This window comes from Sus scrofa, chromosome 9 (assembly GCF_054392235.1).
Source record: "Sus scrofa isolate SSC_HxYL_T2T_F1_AM1 chromosome 9, Sscrofa_HxYL_maternal_Yorkshire_Landrace_v2.0, whole genome shotgun sequence".
In the NCBI taxonomy this organism is placed as follows: Eukaryota; Metazoa; Chordata; class Mammalia; order Artiodactyla; family Suidae; genus Sus; species Sus scrofa.
The window spans coordinates 80,810,533-80,834,703 of record NC_139391.1 but is presented as its reverse complement, the minus strand read 5'-3'; the positions used below and the strand labels follow the sequence as shown (position 1 = coordinate 80,834,703).

General features: G+C 35.9%; 1 protein-coding gene across 4 annotated transcripts in view; it reads left to right on the top strand.

The window, feature by feature from the left end:
- Positions 1-24,171, top strand: part of SLC25A13 (solute carrier family 25 member 13) — a 524,650-nt gene that overhangs the window by 149,734 nt on the left and 350,745 nt on the right. For 2 of the 4 annotated variants that reach the window (XM_084977076.1, XM_084977074.1), the window contains exon 2: positions 17,487-17,538. The exons of the other annotated variants lie outside the window; for them this stretch is intronic. The gene's annotated coding sequence lies outside the window, so the exon portion shown is untranslated. The remainder of the gene's footprint in view (positions 1-17,486; positions 17,539-24,171) is intronic. 4 annotated transcript variants of the gene reach the window in all.

The following is a 24,171-nucleotide window of genomic DNA, read 5'->3' as shown; positions in this document are numbered from 1 at the left end:
TGGACAAAACTTTCCTTCAAAAGACACATGCACCTGCATATTCATTGCAGCACTATTCACAATAGCCAAGACATGGAAACAACCTAAATGGCCATCGACAGATGATTGAATTAGGAAGATATGGTATATATACCCAATGGAATACTACTCAGCCATCAAAAAGGACAAAATAATGCCATTTGCAGCAACATGGGTGGAATTAGAGACTCTCATACTGAGTAAAATAAGTCGGATATGAAAATACAACATTTATGATGAAAATAATAATGCTAAAACTTATTGAGCATTTACTAGGCACCAGGCACTGGGCCGAATATTTCTCATTTATCTCAGTTAACTTTAGCCTCACTTCTATAAAGCAGGTGTTAAAGATGAGGAAATTGAGGATTAGAAAGGATAAATAATTGTACATGATCATAGAGCTGAATCTCGAAACCTGGCAGTCCACCCCCAAAGCTCATGCTTTTAAGCAACATTCCATATTGTTTATAACACTGTTTGTAATGAAATATAATTCAGTTTAAGGAATAAACCCCATCTGAGGAAGTGTAGTGAAATCAAAGGATCTTATTAAAAATAACATCTTGTTTTGTGTTTATTTGTGCACATGTGTACACATGCCTACATGAACCAGGTGTAGACTGGCTGGAGATCAGGTAGATTTTTCTGGTGTAAGATTTGAGATGAAGAATGAACTTATTTATATTGTGCTATTTTCTCAAAAAGATAAGACAGAGATGAGTTGAAGAGAACTAGAAACTTAACAGTGGAACAAAGCAAGAAGATTGTTCACAGCTCTTTTTCTGACTGTTAAAGTATTCTACAATTGGTACTTCAATTAAAATGTGATAAAATTAAGACTAATATAATGACATTAGGCAGACTTTATTCAATGATTTTCATGTGTCATGCTCTGTGCTAAAGTAGATGTATTATTTCATTTAATCCTTATGACAACTCTCTGAGGTAACTTGTATTCTTATTTAGAGTTGTGGAGCAGAGGAAGGTTACCTAACTTGCTCAAGGTTACATGGACAAAGGTCAGGTAAAGTGTTTCTTGCATAGAAACATATTTGTAAGGGAATTTAATAATAGTTTCTGATCCATTACAGATTTCTATATAAAACACTTACTTTAATGTTTCCCTGTAATATGATTTTATATGAAGACTATTTAATAAACTAGATCAAACTCTAATCAATACATATACAACTGATAATGAATGAAAACACATAAGTTTTTTAAAAAATGTATTACTATACTAGTATGAATATTATCAATAAAGTAGTCATATTTTGGAGTTCCCGTCATAGCTCAGTGGTTAACGAATCTGACTAGGAACCATGTGGTTGCGGGTTTGATCCCTGGCCTTGCTCAGTGGTTTAAGGATCTGGCTTTGCCATGAGCTGTGGTGTAGGTTGCAGATGCAGCTCGGATCCCGCATTGCTATGGCTCTGGCATAGGCCGGTGGCTACAGATCTGATTCGACCCCTAGCCTGGGAACCTCCATATGCTGCGGGAGTGGCCCTCAAAAGGCAAAAAGACAAAAAAAAAAAAAAAAGAAAAGAAATAAATAAATTAGTCATATTTATTCCAAAAGTACATTAACTTAAATACATCGGTCAATCTATCATAAGAGAAAAATGTTTAGGCTATGCAATTCCTGGAGTCCATAATTATGCCAAGGGATTTTTTTTCCTAAATAATGCTCACATACTTAATCAACCCTAATGTCCTCATATGAAGACTCTTAGGCAACAGAAACAATTTGACAATTTTTCACTCCTTGCAAGATAGTCCACTTGAATGTTATGGAAAATCAGGTCACAGAATAAATAAGTCCAAAATAAAAACAGAACTGAAATTCTCATAAATAGGTTCTCACTCTAATATCTTGGACCCTCATAAAAGCCACTTTGCACTCACAGGAGATATTTAGCCCTCTGCTAGGTGGCCAGGACTCACAGTGCTTAGGAGGGAACTGAGTGTGAGCTTTTTCCATACCTTGCACAATTCAACTTAATTCCATTTTAAATAGCATTTACTAAGCATCTACAAAGTTCCAGGTGATATTTTAGCCTTCTAATCCATATATCTATTCAAGAAATAAACAGTACTGGAGGTTCCACAAAAAACTAACAATAGAACTACCATATGACCCACCAATCCCATTCCTAGGCATCTATCAAACCCCCCCAAAAAACCCCACAAAAAAACCCTTAATTCAAAAAGATACATGCACTCCAGTATCACTGGAGCACTATTCATTGCAGCACTATTTACAATAGTAAAGACATGGAAGCAACCTGGTTCATGTAGGCATGTGTACACATGTGCACAAATAAACACAAAACAAGATGTTATTTTTAATAAGATCCTTTGATTTCACTACACTTCCTCAGATGGGGTTTATTCCTTAAACTGAATTATATTTCATTACAAACAGTGTTATAAACAATATGGAATGTTGCTTAAAAGCATGAGCTTTGGGGGTGGACTGCCAGGTTTCGAGATTCAGCTCTATGATCATGTACAATTATTTATCCTTTCTAATCCTCAATTTCCTCATCTTTAACACCTGCTTTATAGAAGTGAGGCTAAAGTTAACTGAGATAAATGAGAAATATTCGGCCCAGTGCCTGGTGCCTAGTAAATGCTCAATAAGTTTTAGCATTATTATTTTCATCATAAATGTTGCATTTTCATATCTAGAAGTTGTTTTTAAATTTTTTATTAATCTATGGGTTCTATTTATTTTTTTAATCTTCTATTTCAGTCCTCATCATACTTATGCTTTTCTCTAAATTCTTGAGCATATGGAGAATATAATAGCTATTTAAAGTCCCTGTCTGTTAGTTCCATCATCGTTGTCATTTCTGTTTCTACTAATTGAATTTTTCCTAGTCATGGTTCATATTTTCCTACTTTATTGCACACCTGGTAAAATTTTATTACATGCTGAGCATTGTAAATTTTGTCTTTGATTGCTGGCTGTTGTATTCCTTAATTAGTGTTGGATTTCAATCTAGCATGCAGCTAAGTTATTTGGAATAGGTTGAGTCTTGCTTTTAAACTTTGTTAGGGTGGATTCAATGAAACTTTGGTCTACAGCTAATTTAGCCTCCTACTGAGACAATATCTTTCTAAGTATTTTTTCTCCTGTGTTATGTATTCCTTCGGCTGGTGGAAACACAACCATTCCCATCTCTATTGGGTTATCTACCCTTTTTCAGTGGTTCTTTCCTTGGTGTCAGGCAGTTCACTCTCTTATGCTCATGAATCAATTCTCAGCCAAAAACTTGAGGAGACCCTTCTGCAGATCTCCAGAGCTTCCTCCCTTATCTTTCCTTTCCCTTCCCTCTCCTCCCCTCTTCTCCTCCCTTCTCTTCCTTTCTGTTCTCTTCTCCTCTCTTGTCTCTTCTATATTCCTGGTTCAACAAACTCTATAGGTCTTGGCCTCTATGAATATCAATTCTGTATCCTTCAACTTAACCAGACTGCCAGACCCTGGGTTGCTCTTCTCTGTGTTGCAGCTTGGAAATTGATTTTAGTCATTAAGCTGTTATAATCATAGGACTCATTGTATTTGTTTCCCTTCTCTCAGGGAAAACAGTCCTGTGCTTCTGAGGTCCAATGTCTGATACTTGTTTCACATATTTTGTCCAGTTTTCAATTTGCATAAGGTGTGAGGTAAATCCAATCCTTGTTGTGTCATATTGGCCAGAAGTCCTTAGCTATTACCATCTTTGGGAATGTCTTAAATGTCAAATACTCCAATCAAGAGACAAAGAGTAGCATAATGGATAAAAAGTGAGAGCCTACAAAATATTGCCTACAAGAGACTAACTTTAGGGCCAAGGATACACAGATATTGAAAGCAAGGGGATGGAAAAAGATATTTCATGCAAACAGAAATGACAAGAAAGCAGGGTTAGCAATACAAGACAAAGTAGATTTCAAACCAAGGGCATAAAAAAGATAAAGGAGAACACTACATAATGATAAAAGAATCAATACAAGAAGAGGATTTTACACTCGTTAACATATACACACCTAATATAGAAGCATGCAAATGCATAAAACAAATACTATTAGACATAAAGGGAGAAATTGATGGGAATACGATAAGAGTAGGAGACATTAACACCCTATTCACATCAATGGACAGATATTCTAGACAGAAAATTAATAAGGCAACAGAGATTCTAAATGATGTAATAGAACAATTAGACTTAAATTATATTTTCAGGACATTGCATTAAAAAAAAAAGAATACACTTTCTTTTTGAATACACATGGAACATTCTCTAGGACTGACCACATTAGTATGTGGGCACAAAAAAGTCCTCAACAAATCTAAAGGTATAGAAAGTATCTCAAGCATCTTTTCTGACCACAACAGCATGAATCTAGAAATCAACCACAGAAAAAGAAAGGAGAAAAATGATTACATGGAGTCTAAACAATATGCTACTAAAAAAAAACTAGTGGGTCAATGATGAAATCAAAAAGGAAATTAACTTTTTCCCTAAAAGAAGAAATTTTGATTTTTAAAAAATTTCTTTTGGAGTTCCCAACATGGCTCAGTGGTTAACAAACCCAACTACTATCCATGAGGATGCAGGTTCGATCCCTGGCCTTGCTCAGTGGGTTAAGGATACAGCGTTGCCATGAGCTGTGCTATAGGTCATAGATGCAGCTTGGATCTGGCATTGCTGTGGCTATGGTATAGGCCAGCAGCTACAGCTCTGATTCAGCCCCTAGCCTGGGAACATCCATATGCCACTAGTGTGGTCCTAAAAAGAAAAATATGTTTTTACTGTGAATATCAATGGCTACACAACAGTCAGACTGCTCTTACATAAATACATTGCAATAATTAAACCTGCATATAAAACTAAAGTATAAGAGTCCATGAAAGATTTAATTTTTATTATACAACCACAATATTAAGCAATATCACATTAACCAACATTAGATGAATGAACTTGTGCTCTGTGTGTGTGTGTGTGTGTGTGTGTGTGTGTGTGTGTGTGTGCATGCACACTGGAGACACAGAGAAAGAACATTTATACCTGATGGGGAGTAAATTAAACTAAATTTATTGTTTAAATATTTTATACTTGTTATATGTACTAAATCTGCAGACTGAGGATTATAAATCCATAATGTAAAATGAGGCATTCAAACTCAACAAAAATTACTCTAGGAATTTAATTACTGCATTTTAAGGCATATAAAATACACTACAATAAGTGAGATGGTTCTACAAAATGTTCATTACATAGAAGTTCGAATGAGAAACACCTCCCAGATCCACAAACTGCAGTATATATGTCTTATAAAAATTACTCTTAAATCTTACATTTCCCTTTTGGGACATTTATTGTTCCTGGAGAAAGCAGTATTTTCTTTCCAATTCCTAAATCTGTCTTCGATTAAACTAGAGAACTTTATAAATCAATAATAACCTTTTAGATATCAACCCCTTCATAATTATACCCTCCAAATCCGGGTAATTGTTTGCATACTTTATACAGAAAAAAATTGGGGAAAACATATGTTCCATTTGATTTGGGAAGTGTAATGATTTAGATTGTTTGTCAACATTTGTGAAGTTTGGTTCTGTCTTCTTTTATATTACATTTGAAAAGTTAATTTATTTCACACAGAGAAACAAATAGATCAGGTGACGTTATTCAGCTCTGGAGGAAAAACATCGCCTCTTAGAAACTGATATGGATTTTATCATAATATAGCTTTTGTTAAAGATAATACTGTATAACCAGTGAGTTTAAATGAATGTTTTATTTTACTCAGATCAATCTTTGGATCTTTCTGATGCTTCTGGTACATTTCCCAACAGGAAGTGGATAGACACTAAAACGGGAGTGATCTCAGATTAAGAAAAAACACAGACATCTTGAAGACTTTCTATATTTGTAGAATGAAATGACAGCAACCAGAGAGGCCTGAGGCTGTTTTCCTAGATGCCTACTCTGGGTGCCAGCCATCTGTGTTCATTTAGATTGTGTGTGTGTGTGTGTGTGTGTGTGTGTGTGTGTGTAGGTAAAAGGGGGGAGGGACTGATCTCAAATTGCATGTCTGAGTGTGGGCTTGGATACAGAATGTAACCTTCTGCCTGGTGCTTCTCAAACAAGACCCCTCATCTGCAGGTCCCTCCAGAGAAGTAATTTCACCAATACCAGCTGCAAGGGGAATGTTTTGTGTTTTCTTTATTCGAAGTGAAAGATGTTAAACAGAAATTTTCAGAAGCACTTTTGTTTGGAAAAGGGGAAAGGAAGATCACGGAAACTGGAAAACATCCATGAAATTAGCCCCAAATCATTGCCAATACTGATCATTTCCTGACAAGCTGTCTATCAGCAAACCCACAACAATAGTTTATTCAGGGCTTTCTGGTGCCAACAGTGATGTGGCATTGCTAATTAAATGTTGGTACAATTGTGAATATTTTTAAGTTTCAACTTTCATTACTTTTACCATGGATAGAATGCACTTTATTATCAGGAGTCCTCCAAACATTTTGTTAATATGCTTCCCTTTCAGGTTGCTTTAGCAGGAATTAGAATATCAATTTAAAGTAAAAGCCCTGCATGCCAGTTTAACTCACCTAAAGGTAGTGAACAGGAAGAGAGCAGAAAGTATGGATGCACTTGGCCATGTTAGCTCCAAGTTTGGTGTTTATTTGTGAAAAACCTATTTTAAAAAGTCTATAAATAGGAGAGGGAAAATGAGGTAATTTGACTGTATGATTGTATTTATTCATTATGCATAACCAAAAATCCTGGCTCCTTTATGTACATATCTGTAAAATTTCTCAACATTTCTATAGCCTGCGATATCATTGCAATTTTCTTCCAATGTTATATTCTCTCCCTCCCCCTTTCTCATTCTCACATTGTTTATGTGACCTTCTTTGACATATTCTGTTCTTAAACATACATTGGTCAATGTTGCAATTCTAAAACCCATGTCATAATGCCATAGGAGGGCATACCAGATGCTAGGGTTAACCTTCTGGATGTCACATCTGCTTACAGTAGTCTGATTTGGATTCTCAACCTAGTGTCAAATTATTCATTTTTGAAACTACTATAAAGTGTGAAACTATCTCTATGAAGTCCTCCTAAAGGGGGAAAATTTGTGTTTATTAACTACATAAAAGCCCATTTTCAAATAGCACCTAAACTTAGTAATAGTAAGGACATTTTATATATCCTAGACTAGTGTGTATCCAGGATTTGGACATCATCTAGACCCTTAGAAGAGGGAACGCTTATTGAGTATTTCACATATTTTAAGAATTATTTAAAATGAGAAACAGATTCACTTGGGTAGCGTATTGCCCTGAAAATTCACTGGCCCGAATTTGCACACCACAATGCAAAAGATGCATAAGGAACTATTTAAATAGCTGCATTCTTGCTATTCTGGTATTTAACAGCTCTCTAAGAGATTTCTTCCTGGATGCAAAGCATTTTCTTCCTAAATGCTCAGATAAAAATCCATCTCCACACATTGCAGTTTGTGTGTTCATGTTACTTTGTCTGATTTCATAAAATAGCAAGCACTTATCTACCCTAAATCATAAGATTCTCACAAAATTACAGGACAAAGATCCTGTATTTCAGAAACTTAGCATGGGTTGGGGAAAGAAAAAACTAATAAACATGGTAAATAAACAGAGACCATATATTCTTTGAAGTGCAATAGGAAATGTATTTGCAAGGGATTAGATGAATAAAAAGCAATGACATAGACTGAAGAAAGAGAATGCCTTGTGAGTCTTAACATTTAAAGAGAATGCCTTATAAGTCTAACATTTTTAAAAATCAATATATTCATATTTCTTTTTGGCCTTGTAAAAGTTGAATCATAAATGAATGAATGAATTATAAACAAATTGATTCAAAGGTAGTTACATAGACCTCATTCCAGATTATGGAAGAGCCATCAACACATATTTAGAAGCACTCAGAGGTCTTGGGTAGACACTTTTCTATTTCCTGTGAGGTAGGGCCACCTTTTTAACTGACCCCCCACATTAAAACTGAGAAGTTCTACTTCCTGACAACACTGAAAAAGTCTTATCTCAACAGCAAGTCAAATGTTTTATTGTCCTTTTTAAATAGCATATCGTTCACATAATATTGAAAACAAATATATGTTTATTGAGCATGTATAATTATACCAGCTGGGATAAAATATAAAACAAAAATAAATTTTTATTTTGAAAGAGTGGTAAAAGCAAACTTACTGTGGGGCTAACACCAAAGAGAACCCTTTGGGCAGAGAGGAATGCAGAAAAGAAGCAAAAAATAATGTTATAGAGATAAGAGGAAATCAGGTAATTTTCTGCCTTTAAAAAAGAATAAGCAGCCTAAACTTAATAACACTGTAGGATCTTCAACAGGGAGTGACATAATGAAATTTTTTTTTAGAAACATCACTCTGACAATGATGTTGGAAGGTTGGTGGGAGAGTGGTCTGGAAGAGACACTTACTGGCAGCTGTTGAAGTAATCCAGTGATCATACCTGAGTGAAGGTCATGGCAGAGTTAAATATAGGAACCTAATTTGTGAACACTTTGGAGAAATAAATAATGGTAATACAGTCTAAATAAAGGATGAGATAAATGGCAAAGCGACCAAGATGACATCAGCCTCTCAAGCTTGGGAAACTAGAAGAATGGTAATATCACTCAGAAATGAAAAAGTTGGGACATTGGTAAGGAAATAAAATTTTAAACTGTATTAAGTATTTGAGGGGAGCTTCCTGGTGGCCTAATGTTTAAGGACTTGGCATTGTCACTACTGTGGCTCATGTTCAATCTCTGGCCCAGGAACTTCCCTATGCCATGGGCATGGCCCCCCCAAAAAAAAGTATTTAAGGGGAGGAGCTCAAGATGGTAGTGTAGGAGGATGCAGAACTTACCTCCCCCCACAAACACATCAAAAATATATCTACATGTGGAAAAATTCTCACTGAAAACTAATTGGAGTCTGGTGGAAAGACTCCTGTACCGTTCCCGTTGTGGCTCAGCGGTTAACAAAACTGACTAGCATCCATGAGGACGTGGGTTTGATCCCTGGCCTCCATCAGTGGTTTGAGGATCTGGCGTTGCTGTGAACTGTGGTGTGGGCCAGCAGCTACAGCTCTGATTAGACCCATAGCCTGAGAACTTCCATATGCCATGGGCACAGCCTGAAAAAGACCAAAAAAAAAAAAAAAAAGTCTCCTGTACAATCAAAGCTATAAGAAATATCCACATGGAATCAGGAAGGGATGAGAAGTGATCAAGTGAGACCTGTGCCTTTGGGAGGGAACTCGGATGAGGAGGAAGATTACTTGGGTAGTGATCCACCCTGCAGAGTGAGCAGTTTGAACCACACATCAGGTGTCCCAGTCCTGGGGTCCAACATGGGAAAGATGAGTTCCCTAGGCTGTTTTCAGGGCTGGTGGGACTAATAGGAGAGCTGTGGGAAGCCGGGACTCCACTTGTGAGAAGTGTGTATGTGCTTATTAACATATATGTACCAAATACAGGAGCACATAAACATATAAAATGAATATTAACAGACAGAAAGGGAGAAATTGACAATAATATAATAATAGTAGGGGACTTTAACAGCCTATTTAAGCCAATGGACAGATTATCCAGACAGGAAATCAATAGGAAACAGTGTACTTAAATGACACACTAGATCAGCCGAACTTGCTAGATATCTATAGGACATTCCACTCAAAAACCACAGAAGATATATTCTTTTCAAGTGCACATGGAATGTTCTCCAGGGTACATCACATACTAGGCCACAAAACAAGTCTCAACAAAATCAAGAAAATAGAAATTCTTTCAATCATATTTGGCAACCACAATGGTATCAAACTAGAAATCAATTACAGGAAGAAAAAAGGGAAAACCTCAGATATGGAGATTAAACAACATGCTATAGAAAACCAATGGGTCAATGAAGAATCAAAGAGGGAGTCAGAAAATAACTTTCAAACAAAGGAAAATGGAAACACAACTTTCCAGAATCTATGGGATGCAGCAAAAGCAGTTCTAAGAGGGGAGTTTATAGTGATACAGGCCTACCTTGAGAAAACAAAAAAACAAAATATGAAACAAACAACCTATCTTAACTATCTACAAGAATTAAAAAGGAAGAAGAAAAAACAAAGCCCAGAGTCAGCAAAAGGAAGAAAATAATAAAGATCAAGAAGGAAATAAATAAAAATGAAAGCAAGAGCTGTTTTTTTTAAAAGATAAAATTGATAAACTTTTATCCAGGCTAATCAAGAAAAAAAGAGAGAGGAGCCAGTAAACAAAATAAGAAATAAAAAGAAGAAATAACAACCAATATCACTGAGTTACAAAAAATAAGGGGACACTGAACATTTATATGCCAACAAATTTGACAAACTAGAAATAAACAAATTTCTAGAAACATACAGACTCCCAAGACCCAATCAGGAAAAGACAATCTGAACAGATGATCACTAGTAGTGAAATTTAATTAATAAAAAATAAACCCAGCAAACAAAAGCCCAGGAGCAAGATGGTTTCACAGAGTAATTCCACCAAAAATATAAAAACATATTATCTATACTTTTAAAGCTATTCCAGAAAAAGTGGAGAGGATAGAACTCTCCCAAATTCATTCTATAAGGCTAGTATTACTCTGATACCAAAACAAGACAAAGACACTACAAAAAAAAAAAAAAAAAAAAAAAAAGGAAGTTATAGGCCAGTACATCTAGTGAATATAGATGCAAAAATCTTCAACAGAATATTAGCAAACAAAATGTAAAGTATATAAAAAGGATTATACACCATGATCAAGTGGAATTTATCCCAAGTATGCAAGGATGTTTCAATATTAGCAAATCACAGATAATAATTAACAAAACACAGATAATAATCATGATCATATCAATAGATGCAAAAAAAGCATTTGACAAGATTCAACTTTCATTTATGGCAAAAACTCATCAAAGTTTGTATATATGGAATAAATCTCAACATAAGTAAGGTTATTTATGACAAACCCACAGCTAACGTCTTACTCAGTGGTGAAAAACTGAAAGCCTTTCCTCTAGAATCAGGAACAGGACAAGGATACCCAGTCTTGCCACTTCTATTTAATGTAGTGTTGAAAGTTCTAGTCATAGCAATCATATAAGAAAAAGAAATGAAAGGCATCCACATTGGAAGGGAAGAAGTAAAACTTTCACTGTTTGAAGATGGCATAATATTACATATAGAAAGCCTTAAAGTCTTCCCCCACCAAAAAAAAACAAAACAAAACAAAACAAAAAAACCCTACTAGAACCAGTAAATGAATTCAGTAAAGTTGCAGGAAAAAAAGATTAGAATACAGAGATCTGTTGCTTTTCTCTACACAAATAATGAAACATCAGAAAGAGAAATTAAGAAAACAGTCTTATTTAAAATTGCATTAAAGGGGTTCCCCTTGTGGCTCAGTGGTTTAAGAACCCAACTGAATCCATGTAGTATCCATGAAGATGTGGCTTAAATCCCTGGCCTCCTTTGGTGGGTTAAGGATCTGGCATTGCCACAAGCTACATCACAGGTCACAGATGCAGCTTGAATCCTGCATTGCTCTGGCTGTGGTGTAGGCCAGAAGCTGCAGCTCCAGTTTGACCCCTAGCCTGGGAACTTCCATATGCCATGGGTGCAGCCCTAAAAAAAAAAAAAAAAAAGGTAAAATTGCATTAAAAAGAATAAAATACCTAAGAATAAATTTAACCAAGGAGGTAAAAGACCTATGCTCTGAAAACTATAAAACGCAGATGGAGGAAATTGAAGATAATACAAAGAAATTGAAAGATAGCTCATGTTCTTAGATTAAAAGAATTAATATTGTTAAAATGTCCACAGTACCCCAAACAATCTACAGATTTAATGCAATCCCTCTCAAAATACCCATGACATTTCTCACAGAACTAGAATAAATAATCCCAACATTTTGGAATTCTCGTTGTGGCTCAGAGGTAATGAACCCAACTGGAATCCATGAGGATTCAGGTTCAATCCCTGGCCCTGATCATTGGTTTTAGGATCTGGTATTGCTATTAACTATGGTGTAGGTCACAGATGCTGCTTGGATCTGGTGTTGCTATGGCTGTGGTGTAGGCCAACACCCACAGCTCTGATTTGACCCCTAGCCCAGGAACTTTCATATGCTGCAGGTATGCCCTAAAAAGAAAAAAATAGTAATAATAATAATCCCCAAATGTATATGGAAGCACAAAAAAACACTTAAAATTGCCAAAAAAATCTTGACGAAAAAGAACAAAACTGATGGCATCACATTTCATGACTTCTGAATACACTGCAGAGGTACAGTAATCGAAACAGTATGGTACTGGTACAAAAATAGACACATTGATCAATGGACCAGAATAGGGAGCCCAAAAATAAATCAACACACTTATGGTCAATTAAGCTGCAACAGAAAAGGGAAAGAATACACAAATGGATAAAAGGCAGTATCTTCAGTAAGTGTTGCTGGAAAAACTGGACATCTACATGTAAAAGAATGAAATTAGAACATTCTCACTATCTACAAAAATCAATTCAAAATGGATTGAAAACATAAATATAAAATTGGAAACCTTAAAACCCCTAGAGGAAAACATAGCCAGAACACTCTTTGATATAAATCATAAGCAATATTCTTTTTGGATTCGTCTCCTAAAGCAAAGGAAATAAAAGCAAAAGTAAACAAATGAAACCTAATTAAACTTAAAAGACTTTTCACAGAAAAAAAAATTGATAAAATGAAAAGACAACCTACTTGAATGGGAGAGGATGTTTGCAAATTTTATGGCCAATAAGGGTTTAAAATACAAAATATATAAACGGCTCATGCAAATCTAAAATCAAATCAAGAAACAAAAAGCCTGATTGAAAAATGATCAGCATTGCTTACCATCAGAGAAATGCAAATCAGAATCACCACAATGAGATATCATTTCACACCTGTCAAAATGGCTGTGATCAAAAGGCCTGCAAATAGCAAATATCTGTGAGGATGTGGAGAAAAGGGAATCCTAATACACTATTGGGAATGTAGATTGGTACAGCCATTGTGAAAGACATTATGGAGATTCCTCAAAAAAATTAAAAATACAACTACTGTATGATCCAGTAATTCCACTTCTGGGTATATATGCATAGAAAATGAAAACTCTAATTTGAAAAGATGTATGCACCCCAATAATCATAGCAGTGTCATTTACAATAACCAGGATATGGAAACAAACCTAAGTTCATCAACAGAGGAATAGATAAAGAAGATGTTATTTCTATGTGTTACATACATACACAGACACACACTACTCATCCATAAAATGAATGAATTAAAATATTACTCATCCATAAAAAACAAAATTCTGCCATTTGCGGCAATGTGAATGGACCTAGAGGGTATTCTACTTAGTGAAATAAGTCAGACAGAGGAAGAAAAATAACCAATATATCACCTATATGTGCAATCTAAAAGATACAACAAATGATTATATAGAACAAAACAGAAACAGACTCACAGATAGAGAACAAACTAGTGGTTACCAGTAAGGATGAGATAGGGAGAGGGGCAAGATAGGGGTAGGTGATTAAGAGATAAAACTACTATGTATAAATAAGCAACAAGGATATATTGTACAGCATGGGAAAATATAACCATTGTGTTATAATAACTTTAAATGGAGTGTAACTGATACAAATATTAGGTCACTATGTTGTACATCTGAACCTAATGTATAGTGTAAAACAACTATATTTTAATAAAATAATAGAACATTAAAACCAAAAAAAGTATTTGAGGGTGCGGTAGCTTTACTTAACACTTCTGTTTTAAAAAAACACGAATGATCCAACAATCCCACTCCTGATTATACACTCAAAAGAACTGAACGTGTATTTGTACACTCTTGTTTGCAGCAACATCATTCACAACAGCCAAAGGCTGGAAACAACTGTTAACAGATAATGGATAAATGAAAAGTGGTCATGCATATAATGAAATATTATTCAGCCCTAAAAAGAAAGAAAATTCTGATGCATGCTGCAACATAGATGAACCTTGAGGACTTCATATTAGTGAAATAAGCCAGATACAAAAGGACAAATGTTGTATTATTTCATTTATATTACATACCTAGAATTGTCAAATTCATAGATTAAAAATGTAAAATAGTAATTACCAGGGGCTGGGAATTCAGATTATGTTATGGCTGCAGAGTTTCAGTTTGGGATGATGAAAAATTTTGGTGATGGAGGGTGATGGTTGCACAACAATTGGAATGTACTTAGTGCCACTGAACTGTGCACTGAAAATGGTTTAAAAAATAAAATGTATGTATACATTACAACAATTTTAAAAAAGTATCTTAAAGAATATGCAAAAACAAAAAAACAACTTACAGAATGGGAGAATATAGTTTCAAATGATGCAACCGACAAGGGCTTAATCTCTAGAATATATAAACAACTTATACAACCCAACAGCAAAAAACCCAATCAATCAATGGAAAAATGGGCAAAAGACCTGAATAGACATTTCTCCAAAGAAGATATACAGATGGCCAGCAAACACATGAAAAAATGCTCAACATCGCTGATTATAAGAGAAATTCAAATCAAAACTACCATGAGATATCACCTCACACCAGTCAGAATGGCCATCATTAATAAACCCACAAATAACAAGTGCTGGAGGGGCTGTGGAGAAAAGGGAACCCTCCTGCACTGTTGGTGGGAATGTATACTGGTACAGCCACTATGGAGAACAGTTTGGAGATACCTTAGAAATCTATACATAGAACTTCCATATGACCCCGCAATCCCACTCTTGGGCATCTATCCGGACAAAACTCTACTTAAAAGAGACACATGCACCCGCATGTTCATTGCAGCACTATTCACAATAGCCAGGACATGGAAACAACCCAAATGTCCATCAACAGATGATTGGATTCGGAAGAGGTGCTATATATACACAATGGAATACTACTCAGCCATAAAAAAGAATGACATAATGCCATTTGCAGCAACATGGATGGAACTAGAGAATCTCATCCTGAGTGAAATGAGCCAGAAAGACAAAGGCAAATACCATATGATATCACTTATAACTGGAATCTAATATCCAGCACAAATGAACATCTCCTCAGAAAAGAAAATCATGGACTTGGAGAAAAGACTTGTGGCTGCCTGATGGGAGGGGGAGGGAGTGGGAGGGATCAGGAGCTTGGACTTATCAGACACAACTTAGAATAGATATACAAGGAGATCCTACTGAATAGCATTGAGAACTTTGTCTAGATACTCATGTTGCAACAGAAGAAAGGGTGGGGGAAAAAATGTAATTGTAATGTATACATGTAAGGATAACCTGACCCCCTTGCTGTACAGTGGGAAAATAAAAAAATTAATTAAAAAAAAAAGAATATGCAAACCCTGGAGTTTCCCTTTGTGGGTCAGCAGTTAACAAAGCCGACTAGGATCCATGAGGATGCAGGTTCAATCCCTGGCTTTGCTCAGTGGGTTACAGATCCGGTGTTGCTGTGAGCTGTGATGTAGGTCGAGGATGGGGCTCAGATCCTGAGTTGCTGTGGCTCTGGTGTAGCCAGCCCTGATTCGACCCCCAGCCTGGGAACTTCCATATGCTGTGGGTGCAGCCCTAAAAAGAAAAAAAAAATGAATACTCAAACGCTGAACATTAATGAATGAAATGTTACAGGAAATAAGTAGAATTTGTATGCCTGGGTTCAAATTCAGATTCTGCCACCGACGTAGCTGTGTGTCTCTTTCTTCTCATCTGTAAAATGAGAACAGTGAGAACAATGATGAAGATTAAAAGAATTATGTAAAGCTCTTTAGCACTTAGTTGGTTTTCCAAAATATTTTTTTTCAGTTAAAAGTTTACAATTTGAACTTTTTCCCTCAACAGAATTAGGCTTCAGGTATATTAACGTACATCTTTCTCACCAAACAGAGTATAACTTCAAAGATGACATAGGGTGGCTGTCAGGGAACAAAGTGGCAGGCTTGTGCAGGAAAAGTACCCCCTCCCAGATGCAAAGACTGAAAATATATGAAATGTACCAGTAAACGTTAGGCTACCTCCGACTGGCAACTACCCCTGCAGTATAGTCTCTTGCCCAAATCCCAGAAGCATATGTCAAATAAACTTGATTGTAATTGATTTTTTTTTTCATTTTTCTTTTTACAGCTGCTCCTGTAGCATGTAGAAGTTCCCAGGGCTAGGGTTTGAATCGAAGCTATAGCTGCCAGTCTACAACACAGCCACAGAAACTTGGGATTATGAGCCGCATCTGTCACCTATGCCGCAGTTTACAGCATCGCTGGAAGCTTAACCCACTGAGCAAGGTCAGGGATCAAACTGGCATCCTCATGGACAGTATATGTCAGGTTCCTAACCTGCTGTGCCACAAAGGGAAGTCCCTATTTTTTTTTTTTTTCTTTTTAGGGCCACACCTACAGCATATGGAGTTTCCCAGGCTAGGGGTCAAATCAGAGCTACAACTGCTGGCCTACGTCACTGCCACATCAACAAAGGATCCGAGCCGCCTCAGCGACCTACACCACAGCCCACCACAATGCCAGATCCTTAACCCACTGAGCGAGGCCAGGGATCAAACCCACAACCTCATGGTTCCTTGTCGGATTTGTTCCCACTGCACCACACTGGGAACTCCCCCTATTTGATTTTTATCTTAAAGAATCTTTATAACTAAATAATATAAGAGAGAGAACCAAGGAAGAACTTCCAAATTTTCAGAAAACTGAGTCTGCTCAGAAATGGTAGGATGGGAGTTCCTGTTGTAACTCAGTGGCTTAAAAACCCAACATAGTATCCATGAGGATGCCGGTTCAATCCCTGGCCTCACTCAGTGGGTTAAAGATCTGGTGTTGCCAGCAAGCTGTGGTGTAGGTTGCAGATGTTCCTCAGATCCTACGTTGCTGTGGCTGTGGTGTTGGGCTTCAGCTATGGCTCCAAGTCAACCCCTAGTCCGGAACTACCATATGCCACACGTGTGGCCATAAAAAGGAAAAAAAAAATGATAGGATGACTCAGCCTCTCTCATTGGAGTTCATTAGCAGAGAAAATGGTTCAAGGGAGACATAATTCAAGTGTCATTGGAGAACTGTCACTACCACTGGTTAAAAAAAGAAAATGGAGAGTTACTATAACTGTTGAGTGTGTGACTATATATAAAGGTTTTTTAAAACATCATAAGTGTTACATAAGCACCTGGATAGTCTCATAATTCCTGGTGTATGTAAGAAGGAATTTTCTGTCATAAAGGGTATCAAAACCAGAAATACACTAATGGAAAAAATACTTCCGAAAATAAATGATCAAATCTCCTCATTGCTTTTTTTTTCTTTTTTTCTTTTTTAAAGATACCCCACCTAATGCAGACACAGCAATGCAAAGCAGGATACACAAGCTCAGGTATGTTATTAATTATATTGCATTGCCTACATCAACACTTTTTTTTTTTTTTTTTTTTTTTTTTGCTTTTTAGGGCCACACCTGAAGCACATGGAGATTCCCAGGCCAGGGGTTGAATCAGAGCTGTAGCACCAGGCTACACCACAGTCACAGCAATGCCAGATCTGAGCCTCATCTGCCACCCACACCACAGTACACAGCAATGCCAGATCCTTAACCCACTGAGTGAGGCCACGGATCGAATCCGCATCCTTAAGATTACTAGTCAGATTCGTTTCTGCTGAGCCACAAAGTGAACTCCTGTATCAACATACTTAAAAACTGCAAAGAACCAAAAACACCTTAGGAATTATTTGTGGTAGAGCTGAGATGGAAATTCAAGGATCCAATTCTCAGTTCAGTATATATTCCACTATACGTACTGCTGCTCCAAAGGGGTTATAGGGCAGAGTTCATAGAACCGCATTATGCCCCCTTACTGGATATCAACATGATAGAGCCAATGTTAACTTGGAGACATTTGGACAACTCTGATTGTGATCCTCAGATACCACCTCAACCAATACAAGCCATAGTCACTCCCTGATTTCCAGCTGCACTTAGAATGCACACCTCTTTTCCCAACGTGTAACCACATTTTGCTTGGCCTTGTTGCCTGGTTGTTAACCAATCCCCATGCCAGCTCTGTAAATAATAGCCTGCAGTGCTGAAGTTCAGACAACAGGTAACTTGTCTCCTGCTTTGCATCATAGGCATTCTAAAGAGACCCCCTGTGGTCTTAATTCTTGGAAAACAATCATTTCCACTGTACAAAATTCAAAACCCAAGGGAGGCAGTTTAGTAATTTAGCATTTTTTGTTTCATGTGAAAATATTATTTCTAGTTCATAATGGGAAGTTCAAAAACATTGTTTCTTACCATTAAAAGCTTTCAGAAGTGTGTAATCTGGGTTCTTTATAGGTATGTGCCCCATAAAATAAGCAGAGGAATAGCATACCATTCTTTCTACAAAGAAATACCTTCGATATCTTCTGTTGCTTAAGGAAAAAGGTCTTTAATTTAGAGCTGAATTAGTCTTACAGATAAACACTTTAAAGTCCTTGGAATCTGCAGTTAGTTTTAACAAGCTTTTAAGATAAATTAAGACCCTGCTGTATCTTTTGTGTTGTAATGACTGAATTAGAAGAAGAGAACACACAGGCTCCTCCATTCAAGAATTTATTTTTTGGCATCATATTCTGTGCTAGACTCTTTATGGAAGTTGAGAAATATATGAATCTTGCCCTCAGGGATCTTCCAATTAAGTGAGGGCCCATTACTGGGTTGAAAAGTGCCCCCCTCCTGCCAAATTCATGTCCACTTGGAACCTCAGAAAGTGATCTTAATTGCAATAAGGTCTTTGCAGTTATAATTAAAATGACACTTAAAATAAGATCATACTGGTTTAGGGTAGGCCCTAAATTGAATCACTGATGTCCATATAGGAAGAGGAGAGGACACACAGTCATATAGACACACAGACACACAAGGGAGAAGGCCATGTGGAAGTGAAGGCAGAGGCTGGAGTGATGCATCAACAAGTCAAGCAGTGCCTAGGATTGTTGGTATTGACTAGAATCTAGGAGAAGTTAGGAGAAGTCCTAAGTCCTTTGAGGGATCATGGCCCTGCCAACACCTCATTTGGAAGGTCTAGCCTCCAGAACTGTGAAATAATTAATTTCTGTTGTTTTAAACCACCCAGTTTGTATTAATTTGTTACAGTAACCCTAGGGATGTAATGCAGGCCCTCACATCCAGAGTCTAGATTAATTGGTCCGGGATGAACTTGAGCATCAATATTTTTATAAAAGCTCCTCAGGTGATTCCATGTTTGAGGACATCATTCTAGCTTGGTGATTTTCAGAGCAGCAGAGCAGCAGCAACTGTGAACTTAACAAAAATGCAAATCCTCAAGTCCCACACCAAATCAGAAATTCCAGGGGTTATGTCCAGCAATTTTTAGCTTATCAAGTTTTCCTGGTGATTATGATGCCACTAGTGTTTCACAGCTGCTGTTCTATTGGTAAGGGAGGCTACAGACCAATGGAGGATTATCAACAAACAGGAATGGAGAAAAGCAATAGGAAGGGATATTTTAGAAAGTTATGGGAAGAGTATTTGTATGCTGAATTGGGCGGCACTAAGACAATGCATCCAAAACCCTCAACACCACACTTAAGATTTGTCACTTATGAATAGCAAGTTCTCTATATGTCTGTTAGGTCATTGGTCCAAGAAAAAAAGAGAACTCAAGTAAATAAAACTAGAAATGAAAGAAGAGATATTACAACTGATATTACAGAAATATAAAACTCTTAAGGAGGCCACTGCGAGTAATTATATGCCAACAAATTGGACAACCTAGAAGAAATGGATAAATTCCTAGAAACATACAAACTACCAAGTCTAAACTATGAAAAAATAGAAAATATGAGTAGAGCAATAACAAGCAGGAAGATTGAATTAGTCATCAAAAACCTCCCAACAAAGAAAAGCCCATGCCCAGATAGCATCCCAGGTGAAGCAAACATTTAAATGAAAATTAATGATAGTTTTTCTCAATTTTTTCCCAAAAAAATGAAAGGGGAGGGGTCACTTCTAAACTTATTTTACAAGGCCAGTATTACCATGATACCAAAGCCAGACTGATAATGATACTATAAGAAAAGAAAACTGTAGACCAAAACTCTGATCAATATAGATGGAGAAATTCTCAACAAAATATTTGCAAACCAAATTCAACAATACATTAACAAGATCACACCCCACGATCAATGGGACTTATTCCTAGGATGCTGGGATGATTAAACATACACAAATCAATAAATGTGATATACCACATTAATAGAATGAAAGACAATGATCACATGATTATCTCAATAGATGCAGAAAACGCATTTGACTAAATTCAACATCCTTTCATAAAAACTTTCAATAGTTGGGTATAGAAGAAGCATATTTGAACATAATAAAGGCCATATATGACAAGCACGTGATTAATATCATACTTAAGTTTTAAAGATTGAATATTTCCCTCTAAGATAAGGAATAAGATAAGGGTACCTACGCTTATCACTTCTGTGCAGTATAGTACTAGAAATCCTAGACAGAGCAATCAGGGAAGAAAAAAGAAATAAAAGGCATCTTGACTGGAAAGGAAGAGGTAAAATTGTCTCTATTACTGATGACATTATCTTGTATTCAATAAATCATAAAGACTCCACAAAAAAAATCTGTTAGAAGTAATCAGTCTACTCAACATAGATGCAGCTTATAAACTTAACATACAGCAATTAATTTCATTTCCATACACGAACAATGAACTGTGTGAAAAATAAATAAGTAAAACAATCCCATTTACAATAGCATCAAAAACAATAAAATACTAAGGAATAAATTTAACAAAGGAAGTGAAAGATCTGTACACCAAAAACTGTAAGACACTGATAAAAGAAACTGAAGAAGACACAAATAAATGGACAGACATCTTGACCTTATGGATTGGAAGAGTTAATATTGTTAAAATGTCCTTACTTTCCAAAGCCATCTATGGATTCAATGAAATCCTTATTAAAATTGCAATAACATATTTTACAGAATACAAAAATATTCCTAAAATTTATGTGTAACAACAGAATATCCCAAAAACCCAAAGCAATCTTGAAAAAGAACATACTTCCTAATTTCAAACTGTATGGATAAGCAATGAGATCCTGCTGTTTAGTACTGGGAACTATATCTAGTCACTTATGATGGACATGATAATGTGAGAAAAAAGAATGTTTATATGTAAGTGTAACTGGGTCACCTTGCTGTACTGTAGAAAATTGACAGAACACTGTAAACTAGCTATAATGGAAAAAAGTAAAAATCATTAAAAAGAAAAAAAAAACTGTATCACAAAGTTAAAGTAGTCAAAACAGTATACTACTGGAGTAAAAACAGACACATAGACCAGTGGAACAGAATTGAGATCCAAGAAGTAGATATGTTCAACTAATATTTGACAAGAAAGCCAGGTACTCAATAGACAAAGGACAATCTCTTCAATAAATGGCACTGGAGAAGCTAGATAGTCACATACAAAATAGTGAAATTAAACTCCTACCTAATACCACTCACAAAGATTAACTAAAACTGGATTAAGTACTTAATCATAAACCTAAAACTGCAATGTTCCTGGGAGAAAATATGGGAAAAATGCTCCTGGACATTGGTCTTGGCAGTGATTTTTTTTGGATATGACACCAAATACTCAAGAAAAACAAGCAAAAATCATTTGAGACTACATCAAATTAAAAAGCTTCTGCTTGGCAAAATAAACAGTCAACGAAGTGAAAAGGCAACCTATGGAATGTGAAAAATGTTTGCAAACCACATATCTGATAAGAGGTTAATATCTAAAACATAGAAGTAACTCATACAACTTAATAGCAAAAACCAAAAACAAAACAAAACAAACAAACAAAAAAAACCCCACACAATCTGATTAAGAAATAGGCAGAAGACTTGAATAGATATTTGAATAGGTCACAGGTACATGAAAATGTGTTCAACATCCCTATTCATCAGGAAAATGCAAATCAAAAGCTCAATGAGATATCACCTCACAATTGTTAGAATGGCTATTCCAAAAAAAAAAAAAAAGGGCGGAAAAACAGTATAGCTTTTCCTTCAAAAATTAAAAATAGAAGTACCATATGATAGAGCAATCCCACTTCTGATTATATATATGATGGAGACACTATCTCAAAGAGTTATCTATATTCTCATGTTCATTATAGCATTTTTCAAAGTAGCCTAGATATGGAAACAACCTTCATGCTCATCAGGGGATGAATGAATAGAGAAAATGTGGTAAATATATACACAGTGCAATATTATTCAGCCACGTTACTTCAGAAAGAAGGAAATCTTGCCTTTGGCAGGAGCAACATCAGTGGATCTTAAAGGCATTATGCTAAGTGAAATAAGTCAGATGAAGAAAGAAAAACACTGTATGATTTCACTTATATATGGAATTTAAAAAGATTAGGCTTGTAGAAACAGAGTAGAGTGGTGGTTTCAAAGGGTTGGGGGTTGGGGAAATGAGGAAGTATCATCAACTTTCAATTATGAGATGAACAAATGCAAGACTTAGAATGTGCATGTGGTAACTATAGTTAATGATGTATTGCATACACTTGTCCCTTGGCATCTCCAGGAAATTTGTTCTAGAACCCTCAGCTCCAACCCTGCCACAAGGATACCAAAATCCACAGATGCTCAAGTCTCACATAAAATTGCAAAAACTTTCAGCCCTCCATATCTACAGGTTCTGAATCCTTGGATTCAACCAACCTGAATCAGTGGACGCAAAACCCATATATTTGGAAGGCCACCTGTACTTGAGAGTTGTTATGACAGTACAGCTTTAATGTTCTCACCATAACAATGAAAACAACAAAATGGTTAATTATGTGAAGTGAGGGATATGGTAACTAATCTTATTGTGACAAACATTGCACAATATATACATGTATCAAATTATCACAATGTATACCTTAAACTTACTCAAGGTTGTATATCAATTATATCTCAATAAAATGAGAAAGAAAAAAACAATTATATCTGTATCCACACCCCAGGAGACAGAGAACTAGGGCAATCTGAACTCTTGAGACAAAAGTGTCATTCAGACCAACTTCTTTTAACTTCAATTATTAGATAACTGGCTCCCTTTGCTACTTATTTTACCCACAGTCCAATGATCAAAGCAGGCCAATAAATTTCCTTGTGGCATGAAATTCTGCTCTTTGCTGTAATCAAGCTGTGTGAGGCTACAGTAAACCACTAAGATTGGAATAACTAGAAAATGTGTACCTATATAAAAACTTTTGGTAAAATCCACATAGCAAGCACTTGGAATAAAAGAAAATATCAGCTATTATTTTTTTTCACAGATGAATAGCTTAAGAACCCAATTTAAATATTTTTATTTGTTTGCTTGATTTTCGTGCTTATGACCACAAGCAGAATGCCTTCCACGGCAACCAACAAGATTCTTTCTCAAGTTGCTTTCATTGTATTGTAGCCACATATTCAGCCCAACTTTTTTTTTCACTGAAGTATAGTTGATTTACAATGTTGTGTTAATTTCTGGTGTATAGCAAAGTGATTCAGTTATATACATATATATATTCTTTTTCATATCTTTTTCATTATAGGTTATTATAAGATATTGAATATAGTTTTTTGTGCTTGCAGTAGGATCTTGTTGTTTATCTGTTTTATTTACAGTAGTTTGTGTATGCTAATCCCAAACTCCTAATTTATCCCTTCACTACCTTTCCCCTTCAGTAACCATAAATTTATTTTTTGTGTTTGTGTTCATTTTTATCATATTTTAGATTCCACATGTAAGTGATATCATAAGATATTGGTCTTTGTCTGACTTACTTCACTTAGTATGATAATTTCTAGGTCCATTTATTTTCTGAAAATGGCATTATTTCATTTTTAATGGCTGAATATTACCCCAGTGCATGTGTGTGTGTGTCTGTGTGTGTGTATCACATCTTCTTTATTCATTCATCTGTCAGTGGACATTTAGGT